Here is a 16,634-nt window from a genome sequence, read left to right on the forward strand (position 1 = left end):
ACAGTAAAGCATGCAAGGACTTATGTGGATTTAACTCAAGTGTATTATCATGGTATGATTAGTGTATAAAGCTGATTTTGCACAACATGCCTGACTACTGCCTCCATCTTCTAAATTTGCAGAACTTCAGATAAGGCTAACTCTGTTCTATACATATAATGACTTCTGAAGTATATTACAAAATAATTTGCATTTCCTAAACCATTTTCTGAATCTAAAATTAGACCTATCGCTAATTTTATCGCCCATAGTTTCTTTCTTTCCCCAGTTAGAGTCTGCAGGGCATCAGTCCTCTGCACAAGCCCGCTTCAAAGACTGCAATGCACAGCAGATTGCTGACTGGATCAAAGGCCATGAATCCACCCCACTCAGGCTGGACGGCGGAAAGGTATCTAATCCAAATCTGTATTTGTGTTGGTGGATGCTGTGGTACACAGATTCATCCCCTCAGGACGGAGACACTGAAGCTGCTGGGAGTCTGGTGGCTGAGATCTTGCACATGAGTCCTTTCCCTGTGATTGTCCTTAGTCGAAGAGAGCCACCCTTTCTAAGATTACACCCTCTGTCATGGAATGACTAGGTGATATAAGATGGTTAAGGCTCAGCTTCCTGCTTTCAACTCAGAACTGGAAAGGGCATTTCAGCTTTAGAGCTCTCCGGGTTTGGCTGAGGCTTTCTCTGCAACTGCATCGGAATATGACTCTCCCGCTGTCCAATCCTGCTTCTCTCTCCCCTCTAGAGGTGTTGATCCTGAGAACACATGCCGATAAACCACTTTTATATAAAATTCTGTCTCACCAGTTGCTTCCTGCAAACCGATCAGTAACATCTAATGACTCCCTTCTGGGCCTGGCTTTTACATAGAATCTTGACTCATCAGGATTTCTGTGAGATTTAAAACAAGAAACAAGGCAAGAAATGAGGAATTGATGATTGGCAATGGAATGAAGAGTTTATAAAAATAGAGATAGCCATAGCGACACCTACATAGGACCATGGTTAAGATAAATAAACTGATGGATTCATTTGAGAAATCAGAATAATGGAATAGACCCACTTATGAAGACAGTGATGAAAGTGGCCACATTAGGTGGAAACTCTGTTTCCTTCTTTAAGTTCCTGTGATTCCAGGCCATACTAAATATGCTCTAAACAAATAGCTATAAGATTATATGTTATATTTCTGTAACTCCTCATTTTCACTTGAGCTAGCTTGAGTATGTTTTATGTTATACAATCAAAATACCGTAATGTAACACAAATATAGGGCTTTAAATTTTTACAAAGCTCTAGGCAAAGAAAATATGACATATATAGAATCTGAATTAAGGATTCATGTGCACATAATTTATGAAGAACATCATCTCAGGAGGAACCAGTTCAGGAGGATGCAGGAAAGGAAAAGGAGAAAAGCCAAGCAAAAATACAATTTTGGATGAAGCCCAGATTTAGCCTGATTTCAAAAGGAGTTGTGAAAAGGAAAACACACCTTAGAGTCTATTCCACCCCAGGGCAAAGAGGTGGGCTTCTTAAAAAAACTTTTATAGTGTCAGTTTTGTTGGTATGTGTGTGTGTGCATGCATGTGTGTGTCTGGGCATGCACATGTGTGTCTGTGTGTGTGTGTGTTTGGGGCATGGAGAGCTTCATCCAGTGTTCTGACTTTTTAGATATGTGAGGCTCTGCAGTGGCCAAGAGCAAGTCTCTAAATTTGGCAAGCGCCAGCCTTTAGCAGCAAAGCAGAAGTTGGATGGCAGGTGCAGAAACAAATAAACAAACAAAAATGTGAAAGGCATCTGAAGGGATCTGGGTAGAGCAGTAAAACTGGAATTAGTTTTTCTGCTAAAACTAAGTATCAGAAAAGATTCTCAGAACTGAATTTATCATTATAGTGGTTAAAACAAAATATGTCTACGATTTGTTATTCCTTCTGTCAGGATGTGGAACTAAATTCCTCTCTTCTGAGTACAGGCTGGAATAAGTGACTCTATTCTAACAAATACAATAAGGCAGAAGTTATAGTTTGTAACTTGAGCGCTAAGTCATAAAAGGCAAGAGTGGGTTTTCTCTCTTCTCCCCTCTCTTTCTAGGATGGTTTTCTTTGGGGAAGCTAGCGATTATGTCATGGTCAGGGGACACTCACATGCTAAGAACCTGTGATTAACAATAGAGAACTGAGGGCTCCTGCCAACAGTATGTGAATGAGCTTAGAAGTGAATCCCGCAGCCACAGTCAAGTCTTCAGATGAAGCAGCCACAGCCTATGTTCTGAATGAAACCTTAAGAGAGACTCTGAGCCAGAGCCAGAGCTATATAGCTAAGCCAATCCTAGATTCATAACCCCCAGAAGCTTTCTGAAATAACAATATTTGTTGCTTTAAGCTGTTAATTTGGGTAGTAATTTATTATAAAGGAATAGATAACGAGTACAATCACCCAGTGTTTTGGAGGCCTGGCTTTCTTTTAGGTGGCAAATCACTCACTAGGTCATTTATCTTCAAATAGAATGCAGGGCAGCTTCAAAAATAGGCTGAATCCTCTGATGCAAATAATTCTTGTTCTCCTAGTAGTTGACCATCAAGTACCAATTTCTCCACTACTCTAAAAATCTGGAGTGGATAACATTATGAATTAAGCAGTTTCAGGGAGGGGATAGAAAGTACAAGGTGACAGAGTTGCCTCATAATCATTTAAAAATGAGAAAGAAAAAGTAAGTATTACAGATTTATAAGTATTAGCGTATATAGTGAAAAGAATTGGGCTAGGAGTTAAAATGTCTGTGGTAGGTAAAATGCAGCTTTGCCACTCAATAATGGTAATTCCTTTCTTCTTCTCTGTTCTTCAATGACCTCCTCTATAAACCAACAGTAAGAAAATGAGCTTATTAGGTAGTTGTGAGGATTAGATGGGTCAGTGATTCTCATGGGAGGCTCAGGGCATTCAGCCAACGTATAGTGGCAGTTTTTGGTGTAAACATGATTAAGGGAGCACTGCTGACATTTAGTGGGAAGGGCCGTGGAGGAGAGATGTTCAGCAGTGTGCATGACAGGACAATACTGCATGATGCACAAGTACCTGGATTTCCAGTGTCCTGCCACTCATTCATGGAGGGGGGAAGCCCAGCTTGAAATCATCTAACCTTAGAACATTCTACATTCTACATACAATTCCAATTTTTTTTTTCAAGAAAAGCACTATTTTATGAAATACTGAATTTTTCAGAAAAGCAACTACCATGAAACATAAAAATACATTCCTTTAAAAGATGAACTTTACCAAGAGTTGTTGAGCATTTTGAAAATCATGCCTGGTACACCACTCTAGGTATGGGCACAGATGATAAAGCGAACCTTATCAGTCTACATTCATAGCTGACAGTCAATGATTGTAACCATAGCTGCAGGCATTGGAATACTTTAGTGTATTTTAGATTGGACTTATGTGTTGTCACATATGTTAATTTTTTATTCATTTCTTTCCTTTTATTTATGCTTTACATAGGTTATTACATTGATCTTTAAAAAATATACTATTATATTTAGGTTTTAGGTTACATTTTCTCTGTGCTTTATGTCAGCAAGAAAAAGAGATTGTAATAAATTATTTCCACTAGAAAAGAGACACTGGATCTGATATATTGAGAAACACTAATTCTGAAAAAAAGATAATTGAAAAACAAGGAAGGTCTATGCAAAGATGCTGTTTATAAGCCACTCATCTTCAATTCCTAAATCCAAGCAAATCTGAAACTCAAAAGCCTTTCTAAATTCACTTGGCCATAAAACCTGACGTAAATTTAGCTTAGAAAAATAAACAACTTGAACTAATGAGGTTATTTATAGTATTTATTGATTGCTTTGATTATTTATTTAAGTGCTTATTTGTGCATTTTGCTTCAAAAATATTGAACTGCTTGAATCTGGAGTGCTGCCCCAGATTCAAGCCATATCCAGAATATGTCCCACTATTTTGTCTTCTTAAGGTTTAAAATATTCTAAATTCCAAAACATAGTGGGCTCCCTGTATTTCAGAAAAGAAATTACAGACTTGTGCCACTATAAGCAGGTGTAAGTATTGCTATTGGAGCCTCAAACTCCAGGTATAGGTTTACTAAGAAGAGGTGATCCTAAACTTAATCCTAAATTTATAATTTTAGTGGAGAATATTTAGAGTACTTATTATCTTGAACATAGCTACTCAATAATTGACTATAATGAGACACATTCAAAAGATGTAACAATGGCTATAACTAAATTGTTGACTGTATCAATAACATAAATTATGAAGGTACCTTTTCCATAATTTAATGAGTAAACCTCAAAGCATGATTTATGTTATTTTTCAGTATTTACCAATTTTCTGTTATGTTTCATGGCCTGGGGACTGTAGTCCCAGCTACTCAGGAGAATGAGGTGTGAGGACTACTAGAGGCCAGGAATTCGGGGCTGCAATAAACTGTGATCAAGCAACACCCCATCCCTAGGGAGAGAAAAAAAAAATCCCCGAAATACAGAACAACAACAAAAACAACACGTTCACATGATTCTCATTTAGAACAATGTAAATTGCTTCTTTTCAATTTGAATCACTTCTTATTTTTGAAAAAACAAACAAACCAAAAAAAAACCTTTTTGACATTTTCTTTTATGTATCCTAGTTAAAGAAATGACCTGCTCCAGAGAACTTCTATGTTGAATACTAAGGTGTAATGTTAATAGCAGTGAATTTTAAAATGGTTTCTGAGCATGTAATGTGGAAAGCCAACCATTGCATGCCTGGTAATATTACAAATCCCTTGTTTTCTAGCCTCTCACATTTCCCCATCCTTCTCCCTTAGCCCAAAGCCAGATCCATCCACTCTACCCATTTAGTAGTCTTGAAACAATTCCCAAGAGTTCTCAAGGGCTCACCTACCCTCTTCTTTTTTCTTCCTTCCCAAGAAATATGCTAAAGTCCACACCTCATGGACTGTCAGGCCTCATTTCTCCCTTCAATTATCCCTGTGGCAGGACCAAAGAGTCCTATGATTACTTGAAGTGCAATTGATTATACACCAGGATGAGGAAAAGGCCTCTAAAATATTCTAAAATGAAGACTTCATTATTGTGACCTTATACTGTCTTATAATCCATAAAGAGCTGCATGTATGGGTAGATAGTCTGCTTGGTTGCTCACAATTTGTGGTCATGTCTAAGAAAGCAGGAAAGACATGGGTATCATATGCACCAGGATCCAAGAACTCAATGAGAATACTCTGCAGTTCATAGGGAACAGAGCAAGAAATTAAGCAATCAGTCACAAGAACCTATTATTTTAAGGACAATGCACTAAAGAAATACAAAATTAGGTATTAGGATAGACAGAAGTTTGAATTCAATTAATAATGAACATTTTATAGCTAATGTTTACGGTATGCATACAGGGTTCCAGGCACTGAGCTAAATGAATTTCTCATGAATTTTTTTGCATAATCCTTAAAAACCTGATCAGGTTGGTATTTTTATCATGCCTTTTCTTTTTAGTTGAGGACTCTGAGACATACAGTGTAGTTGAGTGACTTTCCCAAGGTAACATGGCTAATGATTGATATGGCTGGAATTCCAGCCACATTCTTTCCGATCCTAGAGCCCTAACGATGAATTTTATGCTTTATTATCTTTCATGATGCCTCCAAATACTATCACAGGAAATACCTTCTTGGGGTGCTGAAATTACTATAAGAAAAATATTATCAGTCCTACTCCAATGAGATAGTGGTAAAGTATAGACAGATGCTAAACGTCACTTTTATGGAAATCATTCACCATCAGACAGAAGTGAGCATAACAGTGAGCTCAATTCAATCATGAAAGTACATTAAGAAGGTAGCTTAATGTATGAAATGCAGATTTCAGATAGTTGAAAACTATTTAGCAGAGGCTCTTTCTGGTTTTCAAACATTTGTCAAGGGAAATGAAGCAATCCCACCTCTCATTTAGGTAAAAAGGGAAAAGGAAATTCTCTTAGAAATATAATATTAATGATTTAGCTCCCTATGGTAATGTACAATGATGAACTGCTATATATGGAAAGAATATTACTTGTTTCTAATTAAAAAAGGGTCCCTTTCCATCCTGTAGCACTGAGAGAAAACAAGAAAAGCTAGATGTTTCCAAAACATTTAAAGTAGCTTTTAAAGTATTAGAATGTGCCTGTAGGATGTAAGGTATGTTATACATATCTCACAGGAAAGAATATTAGCTAGAATAGGAGAAAGAACTATGAAAAAATGTCAAATAGATAGATCTTGGATGCAAAGAATGTCTTAAACGCTTGATCTGTGTGTTTGATTAAAGGCAAGATTGAATCACATAAGATAAAACAGATTCTAGGGAGGTATGTGAAGGAAACATTAAATGTGAATGTTTCAGAGCATTAATTTATTTACTTTGGGCATTTACATTTTTAGCCCTCATAATATTCTTAGTTTATATTAGTATTTTCATTCATTTACTCAGCTACTTATTCAGCCAGTCAATAGCAACTCCTCATCGAGTGTTCATTAAGCATCAGGCGCAGTTCCAAAATACACAGTTGACCCTTGATCAGGACAGGGTTTAGGATCACTGATTCCCCCCAACACAGAATTTTTACTGATTTCAAAATAAACTGTGCCTGATAAAAATATTTAAAAGTCTGTTTAGGCAGATATCCTTCTTCCTCAATGGATTTCTTAATGGGAACTCACCTGCTGCCTCTTGGTTGGTAAAAGCTGCTTCTCATGTTATCTTTACATTTCTAAAGTCAAACCTCTGTTAAAAATTATCAAACCATCCTTTGCTGGCATTAAATTCTCCAGCTTTAGATCTTTCCCTTCCTTTTTCTTTAAGTTGGCATATAATAACTTCACTTTTTCTGGAATCATATTAGAGTCTACAGGTATGACTCTCTTATTGCAATCCTCCACCCACATAAAAGCTGCATTTTCAATATGAGATAAAAAGGCATTTCACAAAAAGTACAAGATTTTCATGCCTGCTGGCATAGCTGCAGTGACAGCTTCACAAATTTCCTTTTTTCTGACAATGGTCTTCACACTAGATGTATTTATCTTGAAATGGTGAACGACAGTAACTGTAGACCTTAATCTCTAGTTCATATCAAGCAATTCAGCTTTTTCTTGTAATGTCATTACTTTCTCTGCTTCTTGGGAGCATTCCTAGTATCAGTAGTGGCACTTGGTATGGGTCCCATGATGTTATTCAAGATTTACAGTATTGCACTAAACACGATGAAAAATACAGAAGAACTGCAAGAGATCACTTTTCAGTGTGATAAGCAATTTGGTGGAGAGAGGAACTGCTCACACAGAGATGATTAGTGTCACGCAGCTTCTTAAGTGGATACTCAGAACACTTGAGCTCACAGCAATAGCAACAGGAGGTGGCTATGAAATTATTACAGAAGTACAGTATGCACAACAGTTAATTTTATGCAGTTATGACTTAATATTGCCTCTTTACACTTGTTTACATTTCTCTCAACTATGAATGGCATTGTGTATAATCTGTGTGCGTGTGCATAAGTTTTGACAAATTTTAACTTTTTGTGATAGATATGTCTATATTTTATGGTAGTAAATCATAATATAGACTAGTATCTACATATGTTTTATGCATTCATGATATATCTAAATTTTTCACAATTTAAAAAATATTTTTAGGCTATGAATTTTGTCTGTGAGTTTTTTCAAATTGTCACAAATCTCCAAAATTTTTCCAATATATGCATTGAAAAATATCTATGTATAAGCATACCCATGCAGTTCAAACCTGTGCTGTGCAAGAATCAACTGTTTTCAGCACTTTTAGAAAACCATATTCTGTATTAAACCTGCTTCTAAACTCCACATTGTACATATTTTGATAAAGTACACATGTACATGCATGGGTGAGCATGCTGTGTATGTGAGAGAGTATGTGTGTATGTTTGTGCATGTATAACTATGTGTGTGTGTGGTCAGATTCTATGAATAGAATATTAGTAAATTCGTGAAATCATAAAGCAGTGTTTATTTCTTGCTACTTCTCATGGAAAACACTGAGATTTCCTTGGCATTAAAAACACAATTTTATATTAATGCAGAATTGGCAAGATTTTTGAAGACAATTTTTCACAGCTAGTACCTGCTTTTTATTGGGGTTTAAATCGTCATGTTCCTCATTCTTTTTGAGGTTTTACAACTCTTCTCTGTTAAGCTTGATAGTGCTTTAGCATTTATATTGTGGGTCTTTTAGTATTACTGGCTAGGCTATGTCTTCTGATTACAAAAAAGCTACACAAATATAGAAATAATTTCTTAAGTGACAAATAAGGAGAAAAAAATCTTCAACTGACTATAGGGAAAATATAGGTAATCTTACTACTGCATTAATGGCAAGTATCAAACTATAAAGATTTGACAAAGGTGAACCATATGGTCAAACATTCTCCATAAATAACTGAAATTTATTTTATTTGATTTTATAAAAATTAAATAGATAGCAAAATAAACTTTAAACTTAATGGGCTCTATACTTGACTAAAGCATGTTCTAAGAGACAAAAAGGGAGAATTATTTATCCAGACAAACGTTCCACATACAAGAAAAGAAGCATGTGGACTATGCACATATTTGAAATTTTTTAAAGTAACTTCCAATGCAGATGAAATTTTTGTGCAATAGAGACCCCCAAAAGAGATCAAACGACTTTATTTTATTGCCTCCTTGATAATGTCCTAATGTTGTACATAATTCAAGCTGTGGAAAATGGTTTCAGCCATGAAGAAGATATCTTGGGCTGATAAAACACTCATGTAAGAGAAGAGACACCCCTTCAAAAAAAAAAAAAGTTTATTTGTACCATCATTCATTTTGCTATAACTTATTCATAATAAATGTTAAATGTTAGCCAACTACCGTCATACTTATCTTGGGAGTCCACTTGTTAGTAGACTTAAAGATGTTAATCTAACAACAAAAAGGCATAAATAAAATGTTAACAGAGAAGATCTAAATAAATGATTATGTATTCATGGAATGAAATATTATGAAACCATTCAACTAAATTATTCAACTTGAATGACAAGGAAAATGTTTATTATATTATATTAATAGCAAAAAGCAGGAAGTACTGACATTATGATACCAAGTTTATAAAAGATAATGGGAAAGAATTATACCAAGAGTTCATATTAGGAAATATTTTATTAAAAGAAGTCTAAACAAAATACCCTTCTAAAATTTGCAGCCGGGCATGGTGGCTCATGCCTGTAATCCCAGAACTTTGGGAGCCCGATGTGGGCAGATCACTTGAGGTCAGGAGTTCGAGACCAGCCTGGCCAATATGGCAAAACCCCATCTCTACTAAAAATATAAAAACTAGCCAGACATGGTCGTGGGTGCTTGTAATTCCAGCTACTCAGGTAGCTGAGGCACGAGAATCCCTTGAACCCGGGAGGCAGAGGTTGCAGTGAGCTGAGATGGCACCACTGCATTCCAGCCTGGGCGACAGAGCAAGACTCTGTCTCAAAACAAAACAAAACAAAACAAAACAAAACAAAAAACTGCATTCAGTGATAGGCTTTATCAAGGGGATGCTCTTTCTGCTGTTGTCATTTGTTGAGAAATGAAAAATAACATGCAAATTTCATTTTTGAATGGTTTGAAGGATGTGTGTATGTTTTGAAACAAATATGAAGCCAAATTTTAAATGGAAAAATTTCACAACAGGGACACAGTTTTCTGAGAAGTTAGAAACCTGTCAGAGGCATGTTCCAGCAAGAATTCTTTTCCTATTTTATGCCATCTAAATTGGGACTATATTGCCTGAGCCATATGGTTTTCCTCTACACACGTGGTGAGGTTTGCTTTCTTAGAGGACTGGGAGGTTGGGGAAGGGAGGGCCTCAAAATCTGAACATGTGAAAATTAGGTGGTCGCAATGTTGGAGGTGAGTTTAAAATTGACCGGAGGTTAATGTGCTTGAGCTTTTGTTACACTCTCTGTCATCTCTCCCATAATTTCACCAAAGAAGGTTCTGTTTTCTTTCTTAGTAATTATCACTGACACACATCTGGCAACTTAATCCATGAGAATCTTCCTGTAGCTCTGCAAGGAAGTGAAATTCACCTTGCTGTAGGTCGGTGCATGAAAATATCCTTGAACTTTACATTTTAAATGTAGTGAGGCTGCGAGCCCGATTCCCACAGGCACTTAGATTTGCAGGGTCTGCTTTCATTGGGACTAACATACAAGTTAACAACTGCAGTGTTGATAAAAGAGATCATCTGTAAGTGAAACATACTGCTTCCTGCTGTATGGCCTCTTCTAATAGATCCAGTCTTCTGTATACTTTCATTACAAATTCAGGCTTATTCCTATTACTCTTCTTCAGAAATTCAGAATTTAAAAAATCATTACCGCATTGTCTTCTAACTCTGATTTGTTATGTCACTGATTCATAGCCTTTTTTCAGTCAAGAAGCCTTTTAACAGTGTTAGAAAACTAGTTTTTACAAAATAGTTACGTACCGCAATCTGAAGTTCAGAATGTAATTCCAAGCACAACCATTGGCCTCAGACTAAGAGCACTTGCTCTAGGCACTAAAACCAGTAAATGGATTTCTGTAGTAGAACTTGAGAAAAGGGAAATGTTCTACTTGAGAGTGATGCTGAATTCCTGAGAAAATTCTATAATGGAATCCTGCTTTCCCATTGATTTATATTGCAATTTTAGAGATTCATAGCTATATAATTTGTTTTATCTAAAGATGTAATAAAATTATACTTAGAAAGAAGAATCCCTGAAACATAGTAACATTCCTAAAACACATTTTCAATGAGCAACACATTTTTAAACCTGAAGAAAATACTAAGCCAACCCACTGAGATGCAGGATGGGGTAATGTATCTCAGTGGAAAAATTCTGCAAGTATTCTTTTCAAACAAAAGTTATGTTTATCCTTCACCTCTATACTTTCTTAGGCAATCTCTGTCAAAATATGTCTCTGGCCCGTGAGCTGGCAACATGATTGAATTAGTTTGCAACTCAAGATGGCAGGAGATTAAATAAAATACTTTGAAAAGTGCAAATATCTCCTAGAAAGAAACTCAGTGAAGTGAGTGTCTAAGAAACAGAGGTAAGAGTAGTTTTTTGACTAAAATGTTTGTAGAGGAATCCAAAGAATAATTTTGTTTGTCCAATAAGCAAAATGTGGGTTGAGGCTGGGTGCGGTAGCTCATGCCTATAATCCCAGCACTTTGGGAGGCTGAGGCAGGCGGATCACGAGGTCAGTAGATTGAGACCATCCTGGATAACATGGTGAAACTCTGTCTCTACTAAAAATACAAAAAATTACCCGGATGTGGTGGCGGGCACCTGTAGTCCCAGCTACTCTGGAGGCTGAGGCAGGAGAATGGTGTGAACCCCAGAGGCAGAGCTTACAGTGAGCCAAGATCGCGCCACTGCACTCTAGCCTGGGCGACATAGCAAGACTCCGTCTCAAAAAAAAAAAAGGGGTAGAAATAGTAAAGGATTATAAAACATATTTTATGGCTATGTCAAAAATGGGTACAATGAAATTAATGAGAAGAGTGTGGAAATGTAAGAATATTCTCTGTTGAAGAAAGCAGAAAAGGAGGTGTATTGGGGTTAAAAAAAATAATCAAAAGGGGAATGTTGCTGGATTATGCCATAGATTACCGTGCCATGTACAGCACTGTTACGAACTAAGGGTTTGAGAACATTTTTTTTAATATTGTAATTACTAAACGGACACTGAGGCAAACATCATATTTGAAGAAGGTCTTGATTTAGCAAACATTTTCAGAATGTCTGTTCTAGGATAAACTGAAGATGTGAGTTGAGTAAGACCTGTGTCTTCTTGAGGTCATTGTTCACAATCTCCTGAGGGAAGAAATCAAATACCATGGTTGCAGGTGCCTATAAGGCACAAGTGATTACTAACATCTAGTGTGTAACACCCACTTTACCTAATACTTTATTTTCATAATCTCATTATCGGGAGAGATCCTCTGATCTCTGCTCTACACATAAGCAATGTGATAAATCAAAAGAGATTAATAAATTGCCCAAAATCACGTAGTTACTGCCAGGACTGAGAGTTGACTCCAAATCCCCTGCAAAACAGCACAAGGTAACTGTTGTTTAAGGCAGTCTATGAAGAATACACACAACATTTGAGCTAGATCTAGAAAAAGCATAGGTTTTGCAGTAAAAGAAAAAGGGAAAGACATTTAAGGCAGAATAAGTAGCACCTATGAAGATACTGAGGTGAGACAAGGCATGGTGGAAGAAATGACTGATGAGTAGGGTTAGTAAAGTGTCAGGACCCAGAGTAGCATAAAGCCGTGTGAGTTTTACTGCATGATGTGACATAGGAGGGTTTTGAGGAAAGGAGGGATCTGTGTTTTAAATGCATCTTTGCAGCAATAGTGTTTTGTGTCTTTGTGGGACTGAGGTGCTGGAGAAGGGGCAGAGGTAGTGCAGAAAGAGTAATCATTGGCAAGAAGAAATATCAATTAAGAAATTTATAATAGGCCAGGCACAGTGGCTCACACTGGTAATTCCAAGACTTTGGGAGGCCAAGGCAGGCAGATCACCAGAGGTGAGGAGGTCGAGACCAGCCCAGTCAACATGGCAAAACCCTATCTTTACTAAAAATACAAAAATTAGCTGTGCATAGTGGCGTGTGCCTGCAATCCCAGCTACTCTGGAGGCTGAAGCATGAGAATCACTTGAACCTGAGAGGTGGAGGTTGCAGTGAGCAGAGATTGTGCCACTGCAGCACTCCAGCCTGGGCAACAGAGTGACTCTGTCTCAAGAGAAAGAAGAAAAGAAAAGAAAAGAAAAGAAAAGAAAAGAAAAGAAAAGAAAAGAAAAGAAAAGAAAAGACAAGAGAAGAGAAGAGAAGAGAAGAGGAGAAATTCATAATAAAGCTTAGAAAACAATAGTGGCCTAAGCTGAAGCAGAGGGTACAGAAAGGGCCAACACAACAGTGGAATTGAGGTAGCTGACAGTATGCACAGTGGGCATGGAGTGGAGGGCGTTCAGGATGCTCCCTAAGTTGTTAGCCTTAGGAGGTAAGGTGGATACCAGTAACTCACTAATTGAGAAACCAAAGAGTAGGAGCAGGTGTGAGAAAGGAAATGGATAAGTGTGAATTCCATTTAAGTGGTAGAGAACCGTCAGGTGGGTGATTCCACTGAAGTGAGCGGGAGCTCCGAGACAAGAGCAGGACTAGAGGTATACAGTATGAATTGACCAGCGTATGGCTGGTAGTTGAAGTCATAAAAGTGCAAGGGTGGAGTCAGGAAAAGCATATAAAGAAACAAGAGTGTATAGATGGCAATCAGCATAGGAGATGGAATGCAATGTTAAGGTCATGAAAGAGAAGCAAGAATAAGGGTATACTGTGAAACAAGATAAGGGAGTTTCAAAAAAGAGTAGGATCACACATATTGACTGACAGCCTGGTCATGCACTGACAGCTAAGGTCATGAAAGAGAAGCAAGAATAAGGGTATATTGTGCAACAAGAAAAGAGAGTTTCAAAATACAGTAGTGTCACACATATTCACTGACAGCCTTACAATATAAAGTCAAGCATTTCTTTTGTAAAAGTCAGTTGCATCAGCATCAGGTTCCAGAATTCTGACTTGCAAAATAACTGGTGGTTGTCATTGACTACAAGCTCGAGGCACATCAACACTTGTATAACTCTACTAATTCAGTGCTTCTCAAATTTTACAGTAGATAGAAATCATTGAGAGGCTTGTTAAATACAGACTCCAATTCGGTAGGACTGTGGTAGGACCCCAAATTCTGAGTTCTTAACAAACTTCAGGTACTGCTGACGCTGCTAGTAGGTGAAGTCCACTTTTAGTAGCAAAGTGCTAGATCAGCTAATGTAAGTGTAGGTTGCTTTAACAGGATCACTATGTCCACATCAAAGGAGGTTCTAGTTTCAGTGTTCTTTGTAACCTGCAAACCAATTTTAAGACAAGCAGGGAACACATAGAACAAAATAATCAAGCCACAGTATCTGAAGTCTGGTTACAAGCACTAGTAAGCTTTACTTGTGGAAAATGAAACATGGGAAGAATTTGGAAGTTGTTTTTTTTATATGAAGTAGATAGTCTTAATTGTTAAAAAGGTTAGGACCTAGACTGATAAATGAAAATTCTAGGGAGGCTGATTTGTTGTTTGTGGATTGTCCAACAGAATCCCAGTCGAATGAAGAATGTCTTCCCTTTCTGCAAAGGTTTTCTAACACAGCTTTAAATTTAAGTACTGGAAGAAATCTCTGAGATTACCTGGTTCAAACTACTTACAGATCTAACAGACCTGTAAGAGCTGTAAGAGGAGAGTTGGAGGCAGACTGTATGTAGCATTTAGATTATGTTGTGAAACTAGTTACTGCATTGAAGACTTGATGACCTAAAAGATAATTTTAACTCTATCGCTTACATTCATAAATTGGAGAAATTATGTACATTTCTACAGACAAATTAGATGTTCAACTCATTAAGCAAACAAAAAGGGAAATTTAGTTTTTTGGAGGGAGGGGCATGGGAAAGAGAGTTTCTGAGAAATATTAGGAATTTGCATCTATAATTACATCAAAACACTATGGAGGCATTTAACCATGGTTACACGTGATTAAGTCACTGTAAATTATCTCATTGACCAACTGAAAAAGTTAAAGTCCTGAGAAAATTAATTTGGATATTTATTTCTACATGTATTAATTCAAAATTAATTGTGCAGTTACTAGGTGTGAAATCTTAGGCTGCTTTTTGAGCATGGTGTAATGAATTTACTTCTATGGGATGACTGATGTCCTAGGGCTGCCCACAAAATTTGGAAGAGAAGAGTTGGGCTGAAAGTTTGAAGCCATTCCTTGTCAAAGTATTTAAGTGTCTTTGAACCAAAAGTCGATCAGTTGTAACTGCAGGGTGGTGAGGTGGCTCATTTGTGACTTTATGTATCCCTCATCATGCCTGATGGAAGTAGTTATAGTCTGTAGATAAAGGGTAGAGGGTTTTGTGACTTGTTTTGATCCCAGGGTTATCTGGGCACCTAGCACAGAGGTTTTCCTAAATAGATATTGGGAAACACCTTTAATACAGCTCCAAACTAAAAATGTAGCTTGTTTTTATAGAAGGAGGACATAGGTTTTGTTTACTCAGTGACCTTATAGCTAAATTTAAAAGCAGATGTATGTCTGTGCAAAATAGCATGCATTCTCCCATAAATAGAAACCAAATATGAACCTCATACTTTTCTTCAAATAGTTTTACAGGATTGTGTGTGATGTTGACCAATTATTCAGTCATGTCACATTCCCACTTCCTGACTCAATCACCAGCTGCAAAAATTAAAATGAAAAACTTTCCACAAAAGAAATCATTATGAAGTATTTAAGCATCTTTGGATAAAAGACAGTTTAAAAAACAAATCACTGTGATTTATGACCATGCCAGTTAAGATTGCAATAAGACTTACGTCTTGCTAACAACAATTTGTATGCTTTCATTCCATAATGATGACAAAATATATTGTCAAAACAGAAAAACTTTATGTAATACAGTAGGACTTTGATTTAACAAATCACGCACAATAAGCCAGCAAAATATATAATGATAATCAAAATTCCTTGGATGAATTATTGTGCCTTCCAGAAAACATCTGAAGATACTCAAAGTAAAATTGATAAGCTTAAGCCTTTTCATGTTATACTTTGTGCTTAAGGTCAGTTTCTTACTTATCACAGTGGAAAAGTACAATAGTCTCTTGAGCTCTAGTTCTTTGATGAGCTAGGCCAGAAGAGGCACTCTCAGTCCTCTTCCTCTTCCCTGCCCCACCACTATTATACTTCGATTGCTGGCAAAATCAAGTTTTCAGATCATTGCTTTAGGACTGAAAGCAAAGCAGATCAAACTCTTGTCAATGAATTATTCATGTAATTTCTACTTTCCTTGTAATAGATTTTTCCCTCAATATATAGGACATGGTTTAGTTGTTGATCTATGAACGCATTTGAAATTAAGATTATCAATCTGGAAATTTGGAAGACAACCACTAACATAGGTACTATTATTTAAAAAAGTTAAAGGTTAGGATACATTAATTTTACTTCTTATTCAAAGTAAACATGAGACAACAATAATACATCTTATTTTTCAGATTTTAAAGAAGATTCCTCCTAAAACATTGTCTATTGCTTATTATTATTAAATATATAGACATTTTAGTTATGTTAGAAATCAAGTTATTTCATACAAACTATATTTTGTATGCATCTCTCTGTTTGGGGATGTCATTGGAACTGTCTATTGGTAAGTCCAGACAGCTACTTCTTAGAATAACTATATAAAAAATGATTTTTGCCCCCTACAATCCCTTGGTTAATAAGAACTTGAATAATATTTAGTGGGCTGTCATGAATTAGACTTACATTGAAGATATCATTTAAGGGAGTAATACTGAGATCTTGAAACAGAGTTAAAAGTTGAACTTAGTAAAATATTTACTTATATATCGGATTGAAGATCATTACAAAATTTATACTAATTTGATTCTTCCTAAACATATGAA

This window comes from Macaca fascicularis, chromosome 5 (assembly GCF_037993035.2).
Source record: "Macaca fascicularis isolate 582-1 chromosome 5, T2T-MFA8v1.1".
Lineage (NCBI taxonomy): Eukaryota > Metazoa > Chordata > Mammalia > Primates > Cercopithecidae > Macaca > Macaca fascicularis.